This window comes from Hordeum vulgare, chromosome 1H, assembly GCF_904849725.1.
Source record: "Hordeum vulgare subsp. vulgare chromosome 1H, MorexV3_pseudomolecules_assembly, whole genome shotgun sequence".
Classification (NCBI taxonomy): domain Eukaryota; kingdom Viridiplantae; phylum Streptophyta; class Magnoliopsida; order Poales; family Poaceae; genus Hordeum; species Hordeum vulgare.
The window spans coordinates 105,068,383-105,094,964 of record NC_058518.1 but is presented as its reverse complement, the minus strand read 5'-3'; positions in this window follow the sequence as shown (position 1 = coordinate 105,094,964).

Below are 26,582 nucleotides of genomic sequence, written 5' to 3'. Positions count from 1 at the left end.
ACTTTGCTTGCCCTTGCGTCTTGAACCTCCCTTGGCACTGGCTTTTGGTGCAGAAGAAGGGAATTGCGAGACAGTATCCTGATCAACTTGATTTTCGACTTGAGTAGGTTCACTTGTTTGTCCTTCTACTTGTGGTTGCTCTTGATCTTGATCATGTGCTTCTATTTGGTCTGGATCTTGTAGTTGCACTTGATCTTGATCTTGAGCAGGTTCGGAACCTTGGGTAAGTGCTTGTACATCATGGGACACATCACCATCGTTGGGCAATTTATCTTGACCTTGAGCTTGTTCATCTTTTTTAGGGTCTTCTCTTTGTTCATCGGAAGCGTGTGGGGCTTGTGAGGGTGATGGCTCCACTTGAGTAGAGCATTGTCCTTCTCCTTCGGCCACAAGGGGTTCCTCAATGGGGAGTATTTGACCAATCCCCATTCTTCTTATGGCTTGGGGAGGAATTTCATCACCTACATCACAAAGACAACTTTGCTCCACTTGGGAGCCATTATTTTCATCAAACTCCATGTTACACGTCTCCTCAATGAGTCCGGTGGACTTGTTGAGGACACGGTAAGCATGAGAGTTTGTAGCATAACCAACAAAGATGCCCTCTTGTGCTCTAGAATCAAATTTAGCTAAACGTGCACCTTTCTGGAGAATCAAACACTTACAACCGAATACCCGGAAGTACTTGAGATTGGGTTTGTTTCCGGTGTGAATCTCATATAGAGTCTTGTTCAAGCCTTTGCGGATATAGAGCCGATTGGACGCATGACATGTTGTGTTGATGGCCTCAGCCCAAAAGTTATATGGAGATTTGAATTCCGCCATCATTGTTCTTGCAGCATCCATCAAAGTCCGGTTCTTCCTTTCCGCCACGTCATTTTGTTGAGGGGTATATGGTGCTGAATATTGATGTTTTATTCCCTCATCACCTAGAAACTCATCCATGGTGTAGTTCTTGAACTCGGTGTTGTTGTCACTTCTAATCATCAAAATCTTTGCATCATGTTGACGTTGAGCTTCATTAGCAAAGTTGATGACAGTTTGTTGAGTCTCACTCTTCCTCTTGAAGAAATATACCCAGGTGTATCTTGAGTAGTCATCAACAATCACCAAGCAGTACTTTCTGCCTCCAGGACTATCAAATGATGGAGGACCGAAAAGATCCATATGGAGGAGCTCCAATGGCCTCTTAGTGTAAATGAGAGTCATTGGAGGATGAGCAGTTTCATGAATCTTTCCTTCAATGCAGGCACTGCAAGCACGATCTCTAGCAAAACTCACATTTGTTAGTCCACGAATATGGTCCCCTTTGAGAAGACTTTGCAAAGATCTCATATTGACCTGAGCTAGTCAGCGATGCCAAAGCCAGCCCACATCAACTTTAGCCATTAGACAAGTTGCAGCCTTAGTGGGTCGCTTTGAAAAGTTCACCACATAAAGACCATTTTTGACATATCCAACATAGGCTACTTTAAGAGTCTTGCTCCACAAGAGGACCACGGTATCAAGATTAACGAAAGTGGAAAACCCATAATTGCAAGTTGACGAACCGAAAGTAAATTGTAGGCAAGAGACTCAACAAGCATGACCTTCTCAATAGATAACTCTTGAGAGATGACCACCTTACCAAATCCCAATACCTTTGACGAGGATGCATCGGCGAATTGGACGTGGGTGGGTATAGATGGAGAAGGATGCACATCCGCCACTAAGTCCTTGCTTCCGGTCATATGATTTGTTGCTCCACTATCGAGCAACCATGACACCCCACCGGAAGCAAACACCTGCAATAGATCCAGGCTTGGTTTTAGGTACCCATTTTTGAATGGGTCCTTTAATGTTAGAGACAAGGGTCTTAGGAACCCAAATAGCCCATTCAATGGACTCATAGTAAGAACCAACAAATCTGGCATAAACATGCCCATCACCAGCACGACATAAAGCATAGGAAGGATTGAGTTTGCCGGCTGTGTTAGTAGGAATGGTTTTGCCTTCTTGACGTTACCATCGTCCACCTTGTTCCCGTTCACCTCCTGAGTCCCTTCGCCCTCTTTGACAAAGATGTCCATGAGGGTAGGGGATCGTTTGTTCCTGTTCCTCCTTTTTCCTTTTGACTTGGAGGTAAGTCCAAGTCCCTCCTTTCCTACAACACCCTTTTGATTGCTCAAGAGGTCGTTCGGGCTCTTCTCGCCTTGTATGCATGACACAAGGCCCTTCTCAAGTCTCTCCTTTAACTTGGCATTTTCCTCCACAAGATGTATATGCTCACAACAAGGGTTAGTTGTACAAGCATTATCAATTAACACAAAGGGAGGACAAGTAGAGATTTCCTTGGTAAGATTTTCTTGGAGTTGATCATGAGACTCTTTCATAGAGAAATGAACACCTTTCAAGACCTTGTGAGCCTTGTCAAGTGTGTCAAACTCCACTTTGAGTCTGTCATGGCCAACCCGAAGAGCATACTTTTTAGACTTAAGCATACGAGTAAGAACAGTATCATGATCTAGTTTCTTTTGCATTTTAGCGCAATCATCGTTGTATGACACCTCAAGAGCCAAACGAAGAGTGCGCTCCTCTTCTAGTGCAATAGATAGTTCAGCAATCTCATCGGCATAGTCACGACTATGTCCCTAAAGCTCGGAGATGGTCTTCTCATGAGACTCGATGAGGTCATTAGACTCACCCAGTTGTTCCAAGAGAGCAACAAAGTGCTTCTTGGATTCTCCCTTGATAGTGCACAGAAATTTGTCAAGATCATGCTCATTAAGTTCCCCAACATCACTATCATCAACACAATTCAACAATGAAGGAGCAGTAGCGATGTTGGTCTTAATGATGGGGGTTACCTGATCGATACCTTTCGCCATGAGGCACTTGGCGATGTGGTTCTCGTTGGCGGCGTTGAAGAGAGACACCTTCTTGGGAGAGGGGGTGGCAATAGAAACAGTTGCGGTTGCCACCATATCATCATCGTCATCATCATCGGAGGGGTACTCTTCAACGGCCACCATACCCTTTGGGTGGGGTTTCTTCACAAAGTTGTTCTTGATTGGGAATGACTTGGTTTTGTCTTTGCGAATGAGCTTGCCCACGTTGTCTTCCCTTTTCTAATAGGGACATTCGGCCATGAAGTGACTCACATTACCACAGTTATAGCATGTCCTCACTCGTTGCTTGGGTTTGAACCCACTTGAGTTGTTCTTGGTGAAGGTGGGTCTTGAGTTCCTCTTGTTGCCCGAGAATTGCCTTGACGCAAGAGCCATGTGCTCATGATAAGCATACTTCGTGTATTCAGGGCAGCTCTCCTCTTCCTCATCCTCTTCTTCTTCTTCAAAAGCCGCTTTTGCCTTTAACGCAAGGTTGGGTGAAGTTGTCTTTGAGCGAACTCGAGCAAGTGCATTGTCAGTTGTCTTGTTCATGATTGACATTGCAATGAATTCATCCAACAGCTCACTGGAAGACAAGGAGTGGAAATCTGGTCGTTGGCGAATGACAGATGACATGGCTTTATTGAAAGGCATGGTGGCCTTGAGAAACTTGCGTTTGACCCATGTATCATCCACATCCTTTCTCCCATGGTCCTTGAGTGTCGCCGCAATAGCAGTCACCCTTCGATAGAGATCACGAGGGTCCTCATCTTCCTTCATCACAAACTCATCAGCCTTACCAAGTACCACTTCATAGTTGGACCGTTGAATGCTTGAGCTTCCCTTGTACAACACCATAATGTGCTCCCAACAGTCCTTGGCCAAGGTGAAGGGATGCAAGTGAGGAAGATCTTCAGGTGGCACTGCGGACTGGAGAACAAACCATGGAGAGTGATTATATTGATTGTCCGCTTCTTCTCTTCGAGTGAGGTTTCTTGGGTCATGGGGATAATATCCTTGCTCGATGATTCTCCACAAATTTGTTGAGTTGTGATTCAAATGAGACTTAATAGAAAATACCCAGTTAGCAAAATCACCTTTTACAAGCTTAGGAGGAGGACCAACAGGATTAAGACGCGGTGTGGGAACCGGTCCTCCATAGACTAAGGGTGGTGGAAGAGATGCATAAGTCCCAGTCCCATCATTTTCGAGAGGAGGGGAAGGTTGCATACCTTTAGTCGTTTCCCTAAAGGAATTGGCCTCCGAATCCTTGTTGGTGGGTTTAACCACCAATGCCGGTTCGGGAGAAATTTTAATTCCCTCAATTAACTCTTTAAGCATGGTCTTGACCTCGTTCGTCAAGGACGTATTGAGTGCGGCCATAGCTGTATTCAAGTCGTCCCTTGTGATCGAAGTCAAGTCCATGGCCTCGGTTTGCGCACGGGGAACTCCCTCATCATCTTCCATACTCTTCGGGTGGTGAAACCCTTAATAAAGAGATGTGGCTCTGATACCAATTGAAAGGATCGATATGGTTGACTAGGGGGGTGAACAGGAAATGACCACTTTTTAATTAATCTTAGCAAGTTAGGGTAAGCAACATAAGGGTTCACTAAAATAACAACAAGAGGTGTACCTATATGATGCTAACAATAAAGATAACTAAGAGAAGTAAGAGATACACAACAACATAAGCATACACAATGTAAAGGTTAGAGATAACCACAAGTAGAACCAATGAAGACGAGGATGTGTTACCGAAGTTCCTTCCCTTTGACAAGAAGTACGTCTCCATTGGAGCGGTGTGGAGGCACAATGCTCCCCAATAAGCCACTAGGTTCTCCTCACGCCCTCACACGATGCGAGGTACCGTGATTCCACTATAGGTGCCCTTGAAGGCGGCGACCGAACCTTTACAAACAAGGTTGGGGCAAACTCCACACAAAGCTTGGAGGCTCCCAAGAAGACCACGAAGCTTCACCACAATGGAATGTGGCTCCAAGGTGACCTCAACCGTCTCGGGTGCTCAAACACCCGAGAGTAACAAGATCCGCAAGTGATTGGTGGGGGAATCAACTTTTCTCTTACTGGAAGTGTACATCTAGGCCTTCTCAACCAATCCGTAGAGAATCAACAAGTTTGATTGCTAGGGAGAGAGATCGGGCACTTTTGAGCTTAGGGAGCAACAATGGAGCTTGGGAGGATCAAAGGTAGAGTTCTAGAGCAAGAAGAACCCCCTATATAGTGGGGGGGGGGAATCCAAACATTTTCCCACGCACAGCCCGAGCCTAGTGGTACTACCGCTGGCTGCAACGGTACTACCGCTAGCACTCTAGCGGTACTACCGCTGGCTGCAGCGGTACTACCGTTGGCACTCCTATGGTACGACCACTGGGCCCATGGTAGTGCAGATGCACTACCGGGCCAACCACCGCCAAGAAAGTCTTTGCAAAAAGTCCGAGGAAGTACAACCGCTAGGAAGGCGGTACTACCGCTGACCAGGGGCGGTACTACCGCTAGCACAGCGGTACTACCGCCAGCACTAGCGGTACTACCGCTAGGGCTAGCGGTACTACCGCCAGCTCCAGCAGTACTACCGCTAGGCCCAGCGGTACTATCGCTAGGGACAGCGTTACTACCGTTGAGAGACCTTTTTGCTTAGAGGAGATAAACCAGAGGCGGGTACCACTCCAAAGTTGCAGGGAAATGGAAAGGAGGTAAAGTGTGCGCGTGCAAAATTGATTCCACCCAAACCTTTCCACTACGAGTCCTCTTAATAGTACGGTGTTCCTATGACTCAAAGCAAGAGAATCGTAGAGAACACCGTGCTTCTGTTCCACGGAGGGGGGCGAGTCATCTTGTGCCGTTGACATGTGTTATCTGAAATCTCAACACACACGATTAGTCCTTTGCGGTACTGTCATCAATCACCCAAATTACTTAGGCATAAATATGCCCTAACAACAATGATCCCCAAGATGCCACTAAGGCCACCGTAATATCCTCACGCCCTTGCACAATGCAAGATGCTGTGATTCCACTAAGGGACCCTTGAGGGCGGTCATCGAACCCATACAAACAAGGTTGGGGCAATCTCCACAACTTAATTGGAGGCTCCCAACGACACCACGAAGCATAACCACAATGGACTATGTCTTTGTGATGACCTCAAATGCTCGGGGAAATCTCCACAACTTAATTGGAGACCCCAACGCTTGCCCGAAGTTTTACACCACAATGATTGAGCTTCAAGGAACCACCAGGCCTCTAGGATGCCAAAGCATCCACGAAGAACAATATCTAGGGGTACCAAGCACACCCAAGGGTAATATGCTTCTCAAACTTCACTTCCACGTACCACCGTGGAGAACTCAAACTGATGCAACTAATGCAATGGCAAGAACACACAAAGTGGTCAAGTCCCTCACAATCAAATCCCTTGACAATAACAAAAGATATGGAGTAATATGAGAGGAAGAACAAGGAGCTCACAAAGAACTCCAAGATCAAGATCCAATGGGTTCCCCTCACATAGAGGAGAAAGTGATTGGTGGAGATGTGGATCTAGATCTCCTCTCGATTTTCCCACAAGAGCTAGCAAGAATCATTGGAGGGATTGAGAGTTAGCAAGCTCGAAGAAGGTCAACAATGGGGGAAGAACACGAGCTCAACGGATAGAAAACCCATGGTGAAGAAGACCCCCTTTTATAGGCCTCCCCAAATTGAACCGGTATGCACCTAGTCAGTGCCCAAGCGGTAGTTGATACGTCTCCAACGTATCTATAATTTTTGATGGTTCCATGCTATTATCTTGTCAAACTTTGGATGTTTTGTATGCCTTCTATGTATTTTTGGGACTAACTTATTAACTCAGTGCCAAGTGCCAGTTCCTGTTTTTTCCATGTTTATGACCCCTTTCAAAGGAGGATTTTGAACGGATACCAAACGGAACGAAACTGCCAAAAAGATTTTTCGGAAACAAAAAAAGATCGGGAAGCCTAAGAATCAGGGCAAGGGGCCTGCAGGGACACCACAAGCCCCCTAGCCGCGGCCAGGGGGCCCGCGCCTCCCTGGCTTGTGGGCTCCCTGGGCCACCTCTGCCCTAGGACTTTCGCCTATAAATTCCCTAAAATCCAGAAAAAATCAGGAGATCATCGAAAGTACTTTTCCGCCCCCGCAAGCTTCTATCTCCACAAGATCCCATCTGGGGCATGTTCTGGTACCCTGCCGGAGGGGGGATTCAGATACGGAGGGGTTCTTCATCAACACCATGACCTCTCTGATGATGCATGAGTAGTTCACCATAGACATACGAGTCCATAGCTAGTAGCTAGATGGCTTCTTCTCTCTCTTGGATCTTCAATACAAAGTTCTTCATGATCTTCATGGAGATATATCCGATGTAATCTTCTTTTGTGGTGTGTTTGTCGAGATCCAATGAATTGTGGACTTATGATCAGATTATCTATGAATCTTATTTGAGTTTATTATGATCTCTCTTATGCATGATTTCATATCCTTGTAATTCTCTTCGAGTTGTGGATTTTGTTTGGCGAACTAGATCTATGATTCTTGCAATGGGAGAAGTGCTTGGTTTTGGGTTCATACCGTGCGGTGACCTCACCAAGTGACAGAAGGGGTAGCAAGGCACGCATCGTGTTGTTGCCATTGATACGTCTCCGTCGTATCTATAATTTTTTATTGTTTCATGCCAATATTCTACAACTTTCATATACTTTTGGCAACTTTGTATACTATTTTTGGGACTAACTTATTGATCCAGTGCCCAATGCTAGTTCCTGTTTGTTGCATGTTTTTTGTTTCGCAGAATATCCATACCAAACGAAGTCCAAACGTAATAAAAACTTACAGGGACTTTTTTTGGAATATTTATGATTTTTGGGAAGAAGAATCAACGCGAAGCGATGCACGGAGTGCCCACAAGACGTGTCGCCGCGGCCAGGGTGGGCCCACGGCAGGCAGTCTTGTGGCCATTCCTTAAGGCGGTTGGAGCCCTTCTTTCGCCGCCAGAAAGATAATATCCGGAAGCAACTCGTGTTAAAATTTCAGCCCAATCGGAGTTATGGATCTCCGGGAATTTAAGAAACGGTGAAACGAAGAATCTAAGAGCGCAGAAACAGAAGGACACAGAGAGAGAGATCCAATCTCGGAGGGGCTCTCGCCCCTCCGCCGCCATGGAGACCATGGACCAGAGGGGAAACCCTTCTCCTATCTAGGGAGGAGTTCAAGGAAGAAGAAGAAGGAGGGGGGCTCTCTCCCCCTCTCTCCCGGCGGCGCCGGAATGCCGCCCGAGACATCATCGTGTGACGGCGATCTACACCAACACCTCCATCATCTTCTCCAACATCTCCATCCTCTTCCCCCATCTATATTCAGCGGCTCACTCTCCCGCAACCCGGTGTACCCTCTACTTGAACATGGTGCTTTATGCTACATATTATTATCCAATAATGTGTTGCTATCCTATGATGTCTGAGTAGATTACCGTTGTCCTATCGGTGATTGATCAATTCCTATGATTGGTTTAATTTGCTTGTGGTTATGTTGTTGTCCTTTGGTGCCCATCATATGATCGCGCGTGTGGATCACACCATAGGGTTAGTTGTATGTAGATAGGACTATGTATTGGCAGGCTAGAGTGACAGAAGCTTCAAACCTAGCATAGAAATTGATGCGTATGGGATTGAAGGGGGACCAATATATCTTATTGCTATGGTTGGGTTTTACCTTTATGAACGTTAGTAGTTGCGTACGCTTGGTAATAGTTCCAATCATAAGTGCATAGAATTCCAAGTAAGGGATGACATGCTAGTAGAGGCCTCTCCCACATGATACTTGCTATCGATCTAGTAACGTAGTCAATTTCTTGGGGACAATTCCGCAACTCCTACCACCACTTTTCCACACTCGTTAGACACTCGTAGTTGTTTATTTAACTAACCAGCCCCTAGTTTTATTTATGTGTTCTTTACTTTCTTGCAAGCCTATCCTATCACTCCTACAAAGTACTTCTAGTTTCATACTTGTTCTAGGTAAAGCGAACGTAAAGTGTGCGTAGAGTTGTATCGGTGGTCGATAGAACTTGAGGGAATATTTGTCCTACCTTTAGCTCCTTGTTGGGTTCGACACTCTTACTTATCGAGAAAGGCTACAATTGATCACCTCTACTTGTGGGTTATCAAGACCTTTTTCTGGCGCCGTTGCCGGGGAGCAATAGCGTGGGGTGAAGATCCTCGTGTGTGCTTGTTTGCTTTATCACTAAGTAGATCTATTTGCTGTTCTAAGTTGTTCTCTATCTTTAGTTATGGATATGGAACACAAAATACCAAAAACAAATTGGTGTACTTCCTACTCATGGAGATGGGGAACCTCCTAAAACCCTCGAGGCTCGTCGGAAAATTATATGCACTTCTTTAGTAATCTTGAGAAAGCACCATTCAATTATATAATGGGATACACGTTGGATCAACATGAATACTTTAGGGATTATCACTTGACTCAAAAAGGGAAACTTTTATGGGATCAAATCCATTTGTTGAAATGGTATGCTTGGGAACTATGCAAGAGATATGGTGTTACTTGTTGTTCTAGGATGAAGGCTCCACACCTTCCCTTTTCTTGTGAATTTAATGATCATAGAACCTTGGCTTCTTATGCTAATGGTATATATGATTACTATGATGTGGAGCAAATAGAAGAGCTTGTTGCTTTTATGGGTGCTTATGAAATTGAGGCTGTGTTTAAAGGGTGTGATGATAATGATGATGCTCCTTACCGATCTAAAAATTTGGCTATGCTTCGTTATTGTTATACTAATTATGAATATAATGCCCATATGGAATGATTTAAGGAGAAATTATCCGCTTCCCAAGAAGAGATTAATATTTTGTAGGAAACTATGGAAGAAGAAAATGATGAAACTGTGAGCTCATTAGATGAAAAAGATGACGAGGAGAGTGAAGAACAAAAGGAGGAAGAGCGGACTAGCTACCCGTGCCCACCTTCTAATAAGAGTAAATCTTAAACTCATACATTGTTTAATTTCCCTTCATTCTTACCGAAGGATGAATGCTATGATCCCTTGGATTCGTTTGAAATATCCCTTTTTTATGAACTTGATGCTTGCTATGCTTGTGGCCATGATGCCAATATGAATGATGCTTATGAAGATGAACTAGCTATAGTTCTTTATGTTACACATGATGATTCTGATGAATATAATATGCATGTGATTGCTGCTCCTACTTGCAATTATTATGAGAGAGGAACTACATCTCCACCTCTCTATGTTTCCAATACGATAAAATTGCAAGAAACTGCTTATGCTATGTATTGGCCTTTACTTGGTGTGCATGAATTGTTCTTTTATGACATGCCAATGCATAGCAAGGGAGTTAGACTTCGTCATTGCTTGATATATGTTACCTTCTGCTCACTACTAAATTTCAAATCATTGCTAATTAAAATTGGCTTTGATATACCTTGGGATCCGGCTAGATCCATTACTTGAGCACTTTAGGCCTAGCTTAATGCCTTTAAAGAAAGCACTGCCTGGGAGACAACCCGGAAGTTTTAGAGAGTCATTTATTTCTGTTGAGTGCTTGTATTTAGTTTTAAAAAATATAGAGGGGAACTTTAAACTTTTTTCAAAAAGAGAAGCGATTGAAAGGTGATGCATTGCGGAAGCGAGGGTCGACCTTGAACAGTTGTGTTCATGCTCATGGAAGCAATGTAGAATTTTTCATGGAATTTTCTCATAAAAATGATTATCCCCTTCTACAATTCCTTTGTGTTTTTAAAAATAATGTGCCAAGTAAAGCCTTTACGATTAGTTTGGGTGATAGTTGTTTGATCACGCTGAGAAAAGACAGAAACTTTCTGCTCACGAAATTAATTTTCATTTCTATTCTGGAAGAGATTTTGAGTTGATTCTTTTTGCTGCTGATTGATATGCAAATTTCCCAGATGTTCGTAATTTTTCAGATTTTTTGAGATATAAGAAGTATACGGAATATACAGATTTCTACATACTATTCTGTTTTGACAGATTCTGTTTTCTATGCATTGTTCTCTTATTTTGATGAATCTATGGGTAGTATCGGGGGGTATGAACCATGGTGAAGTTGTATTACAGTAGATATAATGCTAATATGATGAGTTCACAACATTCCTTGAAGTGGTGATTTATTTTATTATACTAACGGATCTCACGAAATTTTGTTGAGTTTTGTGTGATTGAAGTTTTCATGTTTTGGGTGAGAGCACGATTGTTGATGGAATAAGGAGAGGCAAGAACCTATGCTTGGGGATGCCCGAGGCACCCCAAGGTAATATTCAAGGAAGACTCAAGCGTCCAAGCTTGGGGATGCCCCGGAAGGCATCCCCTCTTTCGTCTACAATCTATCGATAATTTTACTCGAAGCTATATTTTAATTCGTCACATGATATGTGCAAATGCTTGGAGCGTCTTTTGTGTTTATTTTTCCTTTTTATTTTATGCACCATGCTGGTATGAGATATTCCTTGGTTGGCTTTATAGAATGCTTCTTGTGCTTCACTTATATCTTTTGAAGTTTGGATTGCCTGTTTCCCTACACATAGAAAACTGCCATTTGTAGAATGCTCTTTTGCTTCACTTATATTTGTTAGAGCGGGCATATCTTTTGTAGAAAGAATTAAACTCTCATGCTTCACTTATACCTATTTAGAGAATTAACAGGAGCTGGTCATTCACATGGTTAGTCATAAAATCCTACATAAAACTTGTAGATCACTGAATATGATATGTTTGATTCCTTGGAACAGTTTTGCGACATGAATATGTGATATTAGAGTCATGCTAGTGAGTAACTGTGTATTTTTAGAAATACTTGTGTTAAGGTTTGTGATTCCCATAGCATGCACGTATGGTGAACCGTTATGTGATGAAGTCGGAGCATGATTTATTTATTGATTGTCATCCTTTGTTTGGAGGTCGGGATCACGCGATGGTTAAGTCCTACCAAACTTTCCCCTAGGAGCATGAGTGTAGTACCTTGTTTCGATGACTAATAGACTTTTGCAATAAGTATGTGAGTTCTTTATGACTAATGTTGAGTCCATGAATTATACGCACTCTCACCCTTCCACCATTGCTAGCCTCTCTAGTACCGCGCAACTTTCACCGGTGCATTACACCCACCATATAGCCTCCCTCAAAACAACCACCATACCTACCTATTATGGCATTTTCATAGCCATTCCGAGATATATTGCCATGCAACTACCACCGTTCCGTCTCATGACATGTGCCACCACTTCCATATTGTCATTGCATGATCGTAAGATAGCTAGCATGATGTTTCCATGGCTTGTCCGTTTTTTGATGTCATTGCTATGCTAGACCATTGTCACGGTACACTACCAAAGGCATTTCAAAGAGTCATCATTGCTCTAAGTATTGAGTTGTAAGTGTGATGATCATTATTAATAGAGCATTGTCCCATGTGAGGAAATAAAAGAGGCCAGCGAAGCCCATTTACAAAAAAAAGGCCAAAGATGCCCACCAAAATATAAAAAAAAGGCCAAAGACCCACAAAAAATGAGAGAAAAGAGAGAAGGGACAATTGCTACTATCCTCTTTCCACACTTGTGCTTCAAATAGCACTATAATCTTCATGACAGAGAGTCTCATATATTCTCACTTCCATATACTAGTGGGAAATTTTCATTATATAATTTGGCTTGTATATTCCAATCATGGGCTTCCTCAAAATTGCCCTAGGTCTTCGTGAGCAAGCAAGTTGGGTGCACACCCACTAGTTTCTTTTGTGACCTTTCATACACTTATTAGCTCTAGTGCATCCATTGCGTGGCAATCCCTACTCACTCACATTGATATCTATTGATGGTCATCTCCATAGCCCGTTGATACGCCTAGTTGATGTGAGACTATATCCTCCTTTTCTATCTTCTCCACGACCACCATATTCTATTCCACCTATAGTGTTATGTCCATGGCTCATGCTCAAGTATTGCGTGAAAGTTGAAAAGGTTTGAGAACACTAAAGTATGAAACAATTGCTTGGCTAAAACCGGGGTTGTGCATGATTTAAATACGTTGTGTGGGGAAGATGGAGCATAGTCAGACTATATGATTTTGTAGGGATAACTTTCTTGGGCCATGATATTTTGAGAAGACATGATTACTTTGTTAGTATGCTTGAAATATTATTGTCTTTATGTCAAATGATAGACTATTGCTTCGAATCACTCGTGTTTTAGTATTCATGCCATGATTAGATTATATGATCAAGATTATGCTAGGTAGCATTCCACATCAAAAATTAACTTTTTTATCATTTACCTACTTGAGGACGAGCAGGAATTAAACTTGGGGATGCTGATACGTCTCCGTCTTATCTATAATTTTTGATTGTTTCATGCCAATATTCTACAACTTTCATATACTTTTGGCAACTTTGTATACTATATTTGGGACTAACATATTGATCTAGTGCCCAGTGTCAGTTCCTATTTTTTGCATGTTTTTTGTTTCGCAGAATATCCATACCAAACGAATTACAAACGTAACAAAAAGTTACGGGGATTTTTTTTTGGAATATTTATGATTTTTGGGAAGAAGAATCAACGCGAGGCGATGCACGGAGTGCCCACAAGCCATGTCGCCGTGACGAGGGGTGGGCCCGCGGCAGGCATGCTTGTGGCCACTCCTTAAGGCGGTTGGAGCCCTTCTTTCGCCGCAAGAAAGATAATATCCGGAAGCAAATCGTGTTAAAATTTCAGCCCTATCGGAGTTACAGATCTCCGGAATTTAAGAAATGGTGAAACGCAGAATCTTGGAGCGGAGAAACAGAAGGACACAAATAGAGAGATCCAATCTCGGAGGGGATCTCGCCCCTCCGCCGCCATGGAGACCATGGACCAGAGGGGAAACCCTTCTCCCATCTAGGGAGGAGGTCAAGGAAGAAGAAGAAGGACGGGGTCTCTCTCCCCCCCTCTCCCGGCGGCGCCGGAACGCCACCCGGGACATCATCTTGTGACGGCGATCTACACCAACACCTCCGTCATCTTCACCAACATCTCCATCGTCTTCCCCCATCTATATTCAATGGTTCACTCTCCCACAACCCGTTGTACCCTCTACTTGAACATGGTGTTTTATGCTACATATTGTTATCTAATGATGTGTTGCTATCCTATGATGTCTGAGTAGATTATCGTTGTCCTATCGGTGATTGATGAATTGCTATGATTGGTTTAATTTTCTTGTGGTTATGTTGCTGTCCTTTGGTGCCCATCATATGATCGCGCGCATGGATCACACCATAGGGTTAGTTGTATGTTGATAGGACTATGTATTGGCATGCTAGAGTGACAGAAGCTTCAAACCTAGCATAGAAATTTATGCATATGGGATTGAAGGGGGACCAATATATCTTACTGCTATGGTTGGGCTTAACTTAATGAACGTTAGTAGTTGCGGACGCTTGATAATAGTTCCAATCATAAGTGCATAGAATTCAAGTAAGGATGACATGCTAGCAGAGGCCTCTCAAACATGATACTTGCTATCGAGCTAGTAACATAGTCAATTGCTTGGGACAATTCGGCAATTCCTACCACCACTTTTCCACACTCGTTAGACACTCGTAGTTTTTTCTTTGTCTAACCAGCCCCTAGTTTTATTTGCGAGTTCTTTACTTTCTTGCAAGCCTAGCCTATCACTCCTACAAACTACTTCTAGTTTCATACTTGTTCTAGGTAAAGCGAACGTAAAGTGTGCATAGAGTTGTATTGGTGGTTGATAGAACTTGAGGGAATATTTGTCCTACCTTTAGCTCCTCGTTGGGTTCGACACTCTTACTTATCGAGAAAGGCTACAGTTGATCCCCTATACTTGTGGGTTATCAGCCATCAAGGGTAAAAAGATGGGGTTTTCATCATTGGTTTGAGATTCTCCCTCTACATCATGTCATCTTGCTTAAGGCGTTACTCTGTTCGTCATGAACTCAATACACTAGATGCATGTTGGATAGAGGTCGATGTGTGGAGTAATGATAGTAGATGCAGACAGTATCGGTCTACTTGTCTCGGACGTGATGCCTATATGTATGATCATTGCCTTAGATATCGTCATGACTTTGCGCGGTTCTATCAATTGCTCGATACTAATTTGTTCACCCACCGTAATATTTGCTATTTTGAGAGAAGCCTCTAGTGAACACTATGGCCCCCGGGTCTACTCCACACCATATTTTCGGCCTTACACTTTTTCTTCGTTGCACTTTCCGCCTTCAGATCTCACTTTGCAATCAATCTTGAAGGGATTGACAACCCCTTTATAACGTTGGGTGCAAGCTCTCTGTGTTTGTGCAGGTACTCTGGACTTGACGAGATTCTCCTACTGGATTGATACCTTGGTTCTCAAACTAAGGGAAATACTTACTGCTCCTGTGCTGCATCACCCTTTCCTCTTCAAGTGAAAACCAACGCAAGCTCAAGAGATGACAGAAGGTTTCTGTCGACGTAGCAGAAGGATTTCTGGCGCCATTGCCGGGGAGGATCAAGTCAAGAACTCATCCAAGTAAGTGTCCCAAACTCATCTCTTGCATTTACTTTTTTTTCCTCTCGTTTTCCTCTCCCCCACTTCTGAAAAACAAAAATTTACAAAAAGATTTGCATTTTTCTTTGCCTTATTCGTTGGCCTTTTTCATTCGCCCTTTTCGTTCGCCCTTTTTTCTCTCGCTTTCTCTTTGTTCGCTTGTTTGCTTGCCTGCTTGCTGAAGTCACCATGACTGAAAACACCAAACTTTGTGACTTCTCGAATACTAATAATAATGATTTTATTAGTAGTCTGATTGCTCCCGTCACTAGTACGGAGTCATACGAAATCAATGCCGCTTTGATGAATCTTGTTATGAAAGAGCAATTCTCCGGCCTTCCTAGTGAAGATGTCACATCCCATCTTAACACCTTCATTGAGCTTTGCGATATGCAAAAGAAGAAAGATCTGGATAATGATGTGATTAAATTGAAGCTTGTTCCTTTCTCGTTGCGAGATCGAGCAAAAACATGGTTTTCGTCTTTGCCCAAAAATAGTATTGATTCTTGGGATAAGTGCAAATATGCTTATATATCCAAGTATTTTCCGCCGGCTAATATTATCTCTATCTGTAATGATATCATGAATTTTAAGAAACTTGATCGTGAACACGTTGCACAATATTGGGAGAGAATGAAATTGATGATTAGAAATTGTCCCGCTCATGGCTTGAGTGTTTGGATGATTATTCAAATCTTCCACGCTGTCTTGAATTTCGCTTCTAGAAATATCTTGGAATCTGCCTCCGGTGGAACTTTCATGGAAATCATGTTAGGAGAATCCACGAAACTCCTAGACAATATCATGACGAACTACTCTCAGTGGCACACTGAAAGGTCACCTACTACTAAGAAGGTACACGCTATAGAAGAAATTAACTTGTTGAGTGCTAAGATGGATGAGTTAATGAATTTAGTTGCTAGTAGAAGTGCTCATTTAGATCTTAATGATATGCCTTTGTCTTCCTTGATTGAGAGTAGAAACGCTAGCTTGGACGTTAATTTTGTTGGTAGGAATGATTTTGGCAACAACAATGCTTTTAGAGGAAATATGTTCCTAGGCCTTTTCCTAGTAACTCCTCTAATAACTTTGGCAACTCCTACAACAATACTCATGGAAATTATAATAGATTACCCTCTGATCTAGAGAGTAATATCAAAGAGTTTATCAACTCGCAAAAGATCTTCAATGCGTCCATAGAGGAAAAAGTACTCAAAATTGACGATTTGGCTAAGAGCGTTGATAGAATGTCTAGTGATATTGATGCTTTGAAAGTTAGATGCGCTCCTCCCAAGATCAATATGGATGAAACTTTGAAAGCTATGCATGTTTCCATGATTGAGAGCAAAGAAAGAACCGCCCAAATTCGTGCTAGACATGAATGGCTTAAAAAGGCGTGTTCTCGTGATAAGAATCACGAATATCTTAAAGTGCTTGGTGTGACTCCCATTGAATCTTTGTTTTCTTATGTCAAACCTAATGATTATGGGGCTGGATATGAATCCACATTGGTTGAAAAGCGCCCCAATGATTCGGAGTCCATCTATCTTGATGCTAAAAGCATTGAAACTGGAGTAGAAGATATTAAAACTTTGAGTAGTAATGAAATTACTACTTTGGATTTCAAGGAATTCAATTATGATAGTTGCTCCTTGATTGAATGCATTTCCTTGATGCAATCCATGCTAAACTCTCCACACGCTTATAGCCAAAACAAGGCCTTTACCGATCGTATCGTCGAAGCTATGATAAAATCTCTTGAAGAGAAACTTGAATTGGAAATCTCTATCCCTGGAAAGCTTCATGATGAGTGGGAACCTACTATCAAAATCAACATAAAAACTATGAATGCAATGCTTTGTGTGATATGGGTGCTAGTGTTTCCGCGATTCCAAAGTCTTTATGTGATGTTCTGGGTTTTAATGAGATTGAAGAGTGTTCTCTTAATTTGCATCTTGCGGATTCTACTGTCAAGAAACCCATGGGAAGGATCAATGATGTTCTTATTATTGCAAACAGCAACTATGTACCCGTGGATTTCATTGTGCTTGACATTGATTACAATCCTACATGCCCTATTATTCTTGGTAGACCTTTCCTAAGGACTATCGGTGCTATCATCGATATGAAGGAAGGGAATATTAGATTTCAATTTCCTTTAAAAAGGGCATGGAAAACATTCCTAGAAATAAAATAAGATTGCCTTATGAATCCATGATGAGGGCCACTTATGGTTTGAGCACCAAAGGCGACGATACGTGATTCTATCGCGTGATGCCTAGCTAAAGGTGTTAAACAATAGCGCCTGTTGGGAGGCAACCCAATGAATTTATCTTTTTCTTTCTATTTTGTTGCATCCACACTATCATAATTCTGTTGTGATTGTGTTTTATGTGTTTCTTTTTGTGTTTGAGCCAAGCAAAACCTTCATGACTAGTCTTGGTGATGGTTGTTTGATCCTGCTGGAAAAAGAAAGAAACTTTTCGCTCACGAGATGAGTTTTCATTTTTATTCAGAAAGAGATTTTGAGTTGATTATTTTTGCTGCTGGTTGATATGCCTTTTGCCCAGGCAGTCGTAATTTTTCAGAATTTTGGAGGTACCAGAAGTATACAAAGTATACAGATTGCTAAAGATTTGTCTGTTTTTGACAGATTCTGTTTTTGTTGAGTTGGTTGCTTGTTTTGATGAAACTATGGATAGTATCGGGGGGTACTAGCCATGGAAAAGTGAGAATACACTAGCCCAACACCAATATAAATTGAAATCAAGATTGCTACAGTACCAAATAAGGTTGTAGTTTGTTTTCTTGTACTAATGTTATCACGAGTTTCTCTTTAAGTTTTGTATTGTGAAGTTTTGAAGTTTTGGGTGATGTTCTCATGGACAAGGAGATAAGGAGTGGAAAGAGCTCAAGCTTGGGGATGCCCAAGGCATCCCCAGACAAATTCAAGGACGCCAGAAAGCCTAAGCTTGGGGATGCCCCTGGAAGGCATCCCCTCTTTCGTCTTCAATCCATCGGTAACATTACTTGGAGCTATATTTTTAGTCACCACATGATATGTGTTTTGCTTGGAGCGTCTTGTATCATAGGAGTCTTTTCTTTTCATTGTGTCACAATCATCCTTGATGCACACCTTTAGAGAGAGACATGCACTCATCGTGATTTTGCTAGAATGCTCATAGTGCTTCACTTATATCTTTTGAGCTAGATGATTTTGCTCTATGTGCCTCACTTATATGTTTTGGAGCACGGCGGTGCGTGACTTGGTAGTAGGCTTATGCTATGAAAGTAGTTCCAAATGTGATAGGTACCCAAAGAAGATACAAAAACCTCCATCTTCATGTGCATTGAGTATAAAGAGAAGTTTTGATTCCTCTCAATTAGTTTTGAGACGTGGATTTGTTAATATTAAGATTTATGTTAGTAGGGTGTTGTGAATCTAGAAATACTTGTGTTGAAGTTACTGATTCCCGTAGCATGCACGTATGGTAAACCGCTATGTTAGGAAGTCAGAGCATAATTGATATATTGATTGTCATCCTTTGTGTTGAGGTCGGGACCGCTCGATGGTTAACACCTACCAACCCTTCCCCTAGGAGTATGTGTTTAGCACTTTGTTTCGATTACTAATAAAAACTTTCGCAACAAGTATGTGTGTTCTTCATGACTAATCTGAGTCCATGGTATAGATGCACTTTCACCTTCCACCATTGCTAGCCTCTCTAAGTGTCGCGCAATTCTTGCCGGTACACAAACCCACCATATGCCTTCCTCAAAACAGCCACCATACCTACCTACTATGGCATTTTCATAGCCATTCCGAGATATATTGCCATGCAACTCCCACCGTTCCGTCTCATGACTTGTGTCGTCACTCTCGTATTGCCATTGCATGATCGTAAGATAGCTAGCGAGATGTTTCAACGTCATACGCCAAGCTAGATCGTTGCACATCCCGGTACACTGCCGGAGGCATTTCCTATAGAGTCATCATCGTTCTAAGCTTTGAGCTATGAGTAAAAAAAAATAGTGTGATGATCATCATTATTAGATCATTGTCCCATGTGAGGAAATAAAAAAAGAGGCCAAAGAGCCCAAATAAAAAAAAGGAAAAAAAAAGAGGCCCAAGAGCCGTCATACGTCTCCAACGTATCTATAATTTTCGATGGTTTCATGCTATTATCTTGTCAAACTTTGGATGTTTTGCATGCCTTTTATTTATTTTCTGGGACTAACTTATTAACTCAGTGCCAAGTGACAGTTCCTATTTTTTCCATGTTTTTGACCCCTTTGAGAGGAGATTTTGAACCGGAGTCCAAACGGAATAAAATCACCGAAAAGATTTTTTTTTGGAACGGAAGAAGATCGGAGAACTTGGGAGCCAAGCCAGAAGAGCCCCAGGGGCCCCACAAGACCCCACCCCGCGGCCAGGGGGTCGCGCTATCCAGGCTTGTGGGCCCCCTGGAGGTCCCCTGACCTAGATCTTGCGCCTTGATACGTCTCCGTCGTATCTACTTTTCCGAACTCTTTTGCCCTTGTTTTGGACTCTAATTTGCATGATTTGAATGGAACTAACCCGGACTGACGATGTTTTCAGCAGAATTGCCATGGTGTTGTTTTTGTGCAGAAATGAAAGTTCTCGGAACGTCCTGAAAATTTTCGAAGATTTTTTCTGGAATAAAATAAAAATACCTGCGCAAAGATCCACCGGAGGGGGCGTGCTAGTGGGCCACAAGCCCACAGGCCATGGCCACACCCTATGGTCGCACCGTGAGAGCTTTTGGGGCCCACGTGGCACCACCGCCCGCAATCTCAGCTCTATATCTTTCGTTTCGCCTGGAAAAAAATCAGAGAGAAGGTTTCATCACGTTTTGCGATACGGAGGCGCCGCCACATCCTGTTCTTCATCTGGAGGGCAGATCTGGAGTCTGTTTCGGGCTCCGGAGAGGGGAAATCGTCGCCATTGTCATCATCAACCTTTCTCCATCGACAATTCCATGATGCTCTTCATCGTTCGTGAGTAATCTCATCGTACGCTTGCTGGACGGGGATGAGTTGGATGAGATCTATCATGTAATCGAGTTAGTTCTTGACGGGGATTGATCCCTAGTATCCACTATGTTCCAGATTGATGTTGCTACTACTTGCCTATGCTTAATGCTTGTCACTAGGGCCCGAGTGCCATGATTTCAGATCTGAACCTATTATGTTGTTGCCAATATATGTGTGTTTTAGATCCTATCTTGCAAGTTGTATTCACCTACTATATGTTATGACCCGGCAACCCCGGAGTGACAATAGCCGGAACCACTCCAGGAGATGACCATAGCATAAGGAGTTCATGTATTCACCGCGTGTTAATGCGTTGGTCCAGTTCTTTATTAAAAGGAGAACCTTAATATCTCGTAGTTTCCATTAGGATCCCGCTGCCACGGGAGGGATGGACAATAGATGTCATCCAAGTTCTTTTCCCTAAGCACGTATGACTATGTACGGAATACATGCCTACATTAGATTGATGAACGCGAGCTAGCCACATGTCTCTCTGTGTTATAGATGTTAGTTGCTGAATCACATCACTGATCCACTGCCTACGAGTCTTTTACTACTGGTCCTCGCTACGTTACTTTGCCTAGGCTTGTCCCTTGCTACAAGAGAGATTGGGCCACTTTGCTGCTGCTGTCACGTTGCTGCTACTATTGCTACTGTTGTTTCTTGTTACTTTGCTGCTGCTACTACTACTGTTCCTTGCTACCCCGTTGTTACTTGTTGCAAGACTTTGTTGGCGCCGTTCCCGAGGCTAGGTAAGCGGTACTAACATCCCGTTAACCAAGGCTTTTTCTGGCACCGTTGCTATCGTACTACCTTGCTACTGATACTTTGTTTGCAGACACTAATCATTCAGGTGTGGTTGAATTGACAACTCAGCTGTTATACTTGAGAATGTTCTTTCGCTTCCCCTTGATTCGAATCAATAAATTTGGGTTGAATACTCTACCCTCGAAAATGGATGCGATCCCATACGCTTGTGGGACATCAAGGCTTTTTCTGGCGCCGTTGCCGGGGAAGCACAGCTATATTCTCTGAGTCACTTGGGATGGACGTTTGTTGATCACTATGAGGAATCCGAAAGATCCAAGAACTAAAATCCTACCTTCCACTACTGAGGAGAGGTAAGGAACTGCCATCTAGCTCTGCACTTGATTCACCTTCAGTTTTGAGTAACTTTGCGACTTCGCCTCCTGCTAGAAATCTTGATATGTCGCCTGTGCTTGATGATGCTACTTTTGCTGTGCATGATGCTATGCTTGATACTATGCCTGATGATGCTATGCTTCATACTATGCCTGATGATGCTATGCTTGATACTATGCCTGCTATGCCTGATACTACTTTGCCACTAGGTGCATTCCTTGATGCACAACTTGCTAGAGCTGCTGCTAGATGTGATGATACTTCTGAAACTGCTGATACTGTTGAAGTAGAACCTGCTACTATTCCTGAATTACCTGTTATGCCTGATACGCGCTATGTTATGGAGGGAGAGACAGGTGAGGACTTTCTTATTTGTAAGGATAGCTATGATGTTGAGAAACTTCTGCGCAAGTGGAAATAAAAATCTCTGAACGCTAGGATGAAATACGACCCAAAGTTTGCTACTTCGCCTATCTTTGTGACCGATAAGGATTATGAATTCTCTGTCGACCCCGACTTAATCATTGTAGTCGAATATGATCATTTTCACGGTTATGAGTCTGAAACGGTTGTAGCCCATCTTACCAAACTGCACGATATAGCCACCCTATTCACTAGTGAGGAAAAGATCCGCCACTACCATATGCTCAAGTTGTTTCCTTTCTTGCTAAAGGATGATGCTAAGACTTGGTTCACTTCTCTTGCTCCTGGTTGTGTGCGTAGCCCCCATGATATGGTCTACTACTTCTCCGAAAAATATTTCCCTGCCCATAAGAAGCAAGATGCCTTGCAGGAAATATAAAACTTTGCTCAAGCTGAGGAAGAGAGCCTCCCACAAGCTTGAGGAGGCTCATCCAGCTACTGAATGCTTTGCCCGATCACCCTCTTCAGAAGAATGAGATACTTGATATCTTCTATAATGGACTTGCCGATGCTTCTAGAGACCACCTAGATAGTTGTGCCGGTAGTGTTTTTAGGGAACGAACTGCAGAACAAGCTGAGATTCTGTTGAATAACATCTTGTGCAATGAGAATGCTTGGACTATTCCCAAACCACCTCCTAAGCCAACTCCGAAGAAAAGAGGTATTCTATTCCTCAGTCCTGAAGATATGCAAGAAGCTAAGAAATCTATGCAAGAGAAAGGCATTAAATCTGAAGATGTCAAAAATCTACCACCTATCGAAGAGATCCATGGTCTCGATAACCCGATACAAGTAGTAGGAGTGAATTCTCTACGTAGGTTTGACGAGAGTGATATTCCTTTTGATAAACCTGCTAGCCTATGCATGGATAAATTTGATAACTTGGTTGCCAAACAACAGAGTTTCAACGATTATGTTAGCAGACAATTGGAACAGAATGCTCGTATGCTTAGTCATTTAAGTGCGTGTGTGGACAGAAACGTCAACGATCTTAAGCTTCTGAGTAAGCATGCCTCTATGGTTACTAAGGTAGAACAAGTACTTCAAGCTCAAAATGACTTGCTCAATGAGTTCAATGACAATTCCGTCAGAGTCGTTACTAGAGGCGGTAGAATGACCCAGGAACCTCTGTACCCGAGGGTCATCCGAAGAGAGTTGAACAAGAGTCTCAAGGAGTTAGCATTGATGCGCCTAGTCATCCTAGAAAGAAGAAGAGAGATGATAGGAACCTGCATGCTAGCAACCCTGTTGCTGCTACCCCTGAGAGTCCAAACGGTGCCTCTATCTGTGATGCTGAAACACAATCTGGTGATGAACATGAGCCTAATGATAATATCAATAGTGATGTTCATGAAGATGCTCAACCTAGCAATGAAAAGGATGTGGAGATTGAACCTAGTGTTGATCTTGATAACCCACAACCTAAGACTAAGAGATACGATAAGAATGACTTCACTGCTAGGAAGCACGGTAAAGAAAGGGAACCATGGGTTCAGAAACCTATGCCCTTTCATCCCAAACCATCCAAGAAAAAGGATGATGAGGATTTTGAGCGATTTGTTGAGATGATCAGACCTGTCTTTCTGCAGATGTGTTTGACGGATATGCTCAAGATGTCTCCGTATGCTAAGTACATGAAAGATATTGTGACTAATAAGAGAAGGATATCTGATCTTGAGATCTCCGCCATGCTTGCTAATTACACTTTCAAGGGTGGAACTCCTAAGAAACTAGGTGATCCCGGTGTGCCCACTATACCTTGCTCCATTAAAGGTAACTATGTTAGAACTGCTTTATGCAACCTTGGAGCCGGTGTTAGTGTTATGCCTCTCTCTCTTTATGTAGACTTGAACTGGATAAGTTGGCACCCACTAAAATCTCTCTGCAAATGGCCGACAAATCAACTGCTTTCCCTATCGGCATTTGCGAGGGTGTGCCTGTTGTGGTTGCTAACACCACTATGTTAATAGACTTTGTTATCTTGGATATTCCTGAGGACGATGCCGTGGCGGTCATCCACGGAAGACCCTTTTTAAACATTGCAGGGGCTGTTATAGATTACAACAAAGGAAGTGTCACTTTCCATGTCAATGGTAATGAGCATACGGTGCACTTTCCGAAGAAACAATATCGAGTACATTGCATCAATGCTATCGAAAAAACTTCATCGATTCTTATTGGGAGCTTTGAATGCCCTATTACTCGTGTCAAGATGAAGTATGATTTTCTTGTTGGGGAGATACACATCCCCATTGAGGTGACCTAGTGACTATTCGAAAATTCTCTTTTCTCTTTTGCGATTCGAGAAAGTTTTGTCGAGGGGATTTGATCAACCCCATTGACGGAATTCTTTCGATGACCATGGGATGGATGAGTTGAGGACTCTCAAACCTCTGTTCCAAGCTTTCACTTTAGGTTGCTTAGAAGAAAAATATAGGTTTAGTTTAGTTTTACCTGTTTTCTGTCTTAGCATCCCGTCGAAAAGTACCCCGAAAATAAAAGTTCTCCGAACGCTGTGAAAATCTAGTATGATTTTTTTCTGGAATATTTGAAAAATACTCGGACAAAGAGTCTGTCTGGGGGCCACACCAGTGGGACACAAGCCCTAGGGGCGCGGGCACCCCCCTGGCCGTGCCACCCAGGCTTGTGGGGCCCACAGGCACCTCCTCCACTACTTCTTGCTCTCATCGACTTCTCCTACCTCCAGAAAAAATCGTTTTGCAGCTCAAACCCGTGTTATTGCACCTCTTGCTGGGATTTTCGATCTCTTTACTCAAATCTCCGTTCTCCGAACTGTTTTGGGGAAATTACTCCTTGGTAAGTGACTCCTCCATTGGTCCAATTAGTTTTTGCTCTAGTGCCTTATACTCCGCGTATTTTTGCTGCCTTGGTGACCATGTTCTTGAGCTTTGTATGCTGATTCTAGCTGGTCCCAAGTAGTTTTGATGCGTAATATGGTCTCTAGGCACTTGTTGGAGTAGTTGCTACGAGTTTCTTTGAGCCTTATTCACTTTTCCTTAGAATCCCAAAAAATTTCAAAAAAAAATCAGAGATAGAAAAGGGAAAATATGAGGAGGTTCTTGAGAGGCTCGTCAAGCCATGACCCCAAGGATGATGGGAGTGAGAAGAAGCCCAAGTATCCGGTCCCTCGAGTCGCGGAAGTTCGAGCGTGCGAGTGGCCAAGCGACGTGTTCTTACGTGCCGCTGGAATTTATGAGGACTTTTATCACTTGGTGGAGAACGCAGGCCTTACCGCCTTCGTTGAAGATAAGTGTTCGCAATATTTACTCCTCACTAATATCTTCGTACAAAGCTTTAACTTCTATCCGAGGAAGAATCCTCCTACGGTTGAGTTTAAACTTTATGATGTCCCCCAGCGCATGTCACTTCAGGATTTTTGCAATGTTTGCAAATTACCTTATGTTGGGGATATTCATGAACCTCGTCCATGGGACTTGGAAGCTTTTATCGGTACAATTGATGTAGGAGAGGAGAGAGGAGTGTCTTGCGCTAGAGCTGCTAGCATTCATTTTCCCGTGCTTTGGTACTTCTCACTATTTGTGGGAAAATGTTTGATTGGCCGTGGGAAGGCTGGGTCACTTAGTTCCGCAGATCTTGCGGTCTTGCGCGAAGCCCTTTATAACGATAAAACTTATAGCTTGGGCGCTATAGTAGCTCAACGGTTGAACCTGAACTGTTCTAAAGGTGTTGTCTATGCAGGTATCTATGCTACCCGTCTTGCGAGACACTTTGAGATACCCATTAGACTAGAGGAGGAAGAAGAGATGCTTCTTCCCGAGAGATATCAAGATTACGATAGCATGGTTCGCCATGAACTTCTTGATAGAGATATAGGTGGAAGGATGACTTATAACCTGGTATTTAGTCAGGGTACTCGTGAGACTATTACTTTGCCTGCTCCTTCTTTGTTCAATCTTCATGCAGGCACGTACACTATTATGCCCTCGGACATCTACGCATATTGGGGCTTGCCCCAACCACATATGCCCATGCCCGAGCCGCCAGTCGAGTACCAGACGCCAGTTTATCAGTGGGAGCCAGAGGAGCTCACACAGCAGTGGCATCCACAGTCCACTCCGGAGTACCCCGGAGCTGGTTATTTCCCTCCTTGGGAGTAGACCAACTTAGGTCAAAAGCCTAAGCTTGTGGGAGTACATGTTCTCACCGACTTTACATTCTTGTTTATGCTTTCACTTTGTTAGCCGGTGTTCACACTTTGCGACTGTATCATCCATGCTAGTTTATTTTCTTTTTCTCGTTTTCTTTTTGTGTGTCTGTCTAGTTTGAAAAAAAACAAAAATATTTCCTTTTTCTTCTTTTGCTTGTTGGGAGCTTTCCCATGGAGATAGTTTTCTTTTTCTTTGGGTCAAGGTAGAAGATATTGGTTACAATGTTTAGTGGCTCTTGCATGCATACCTGTTTAGCTTTCAAAGAGCCATATTACTTTG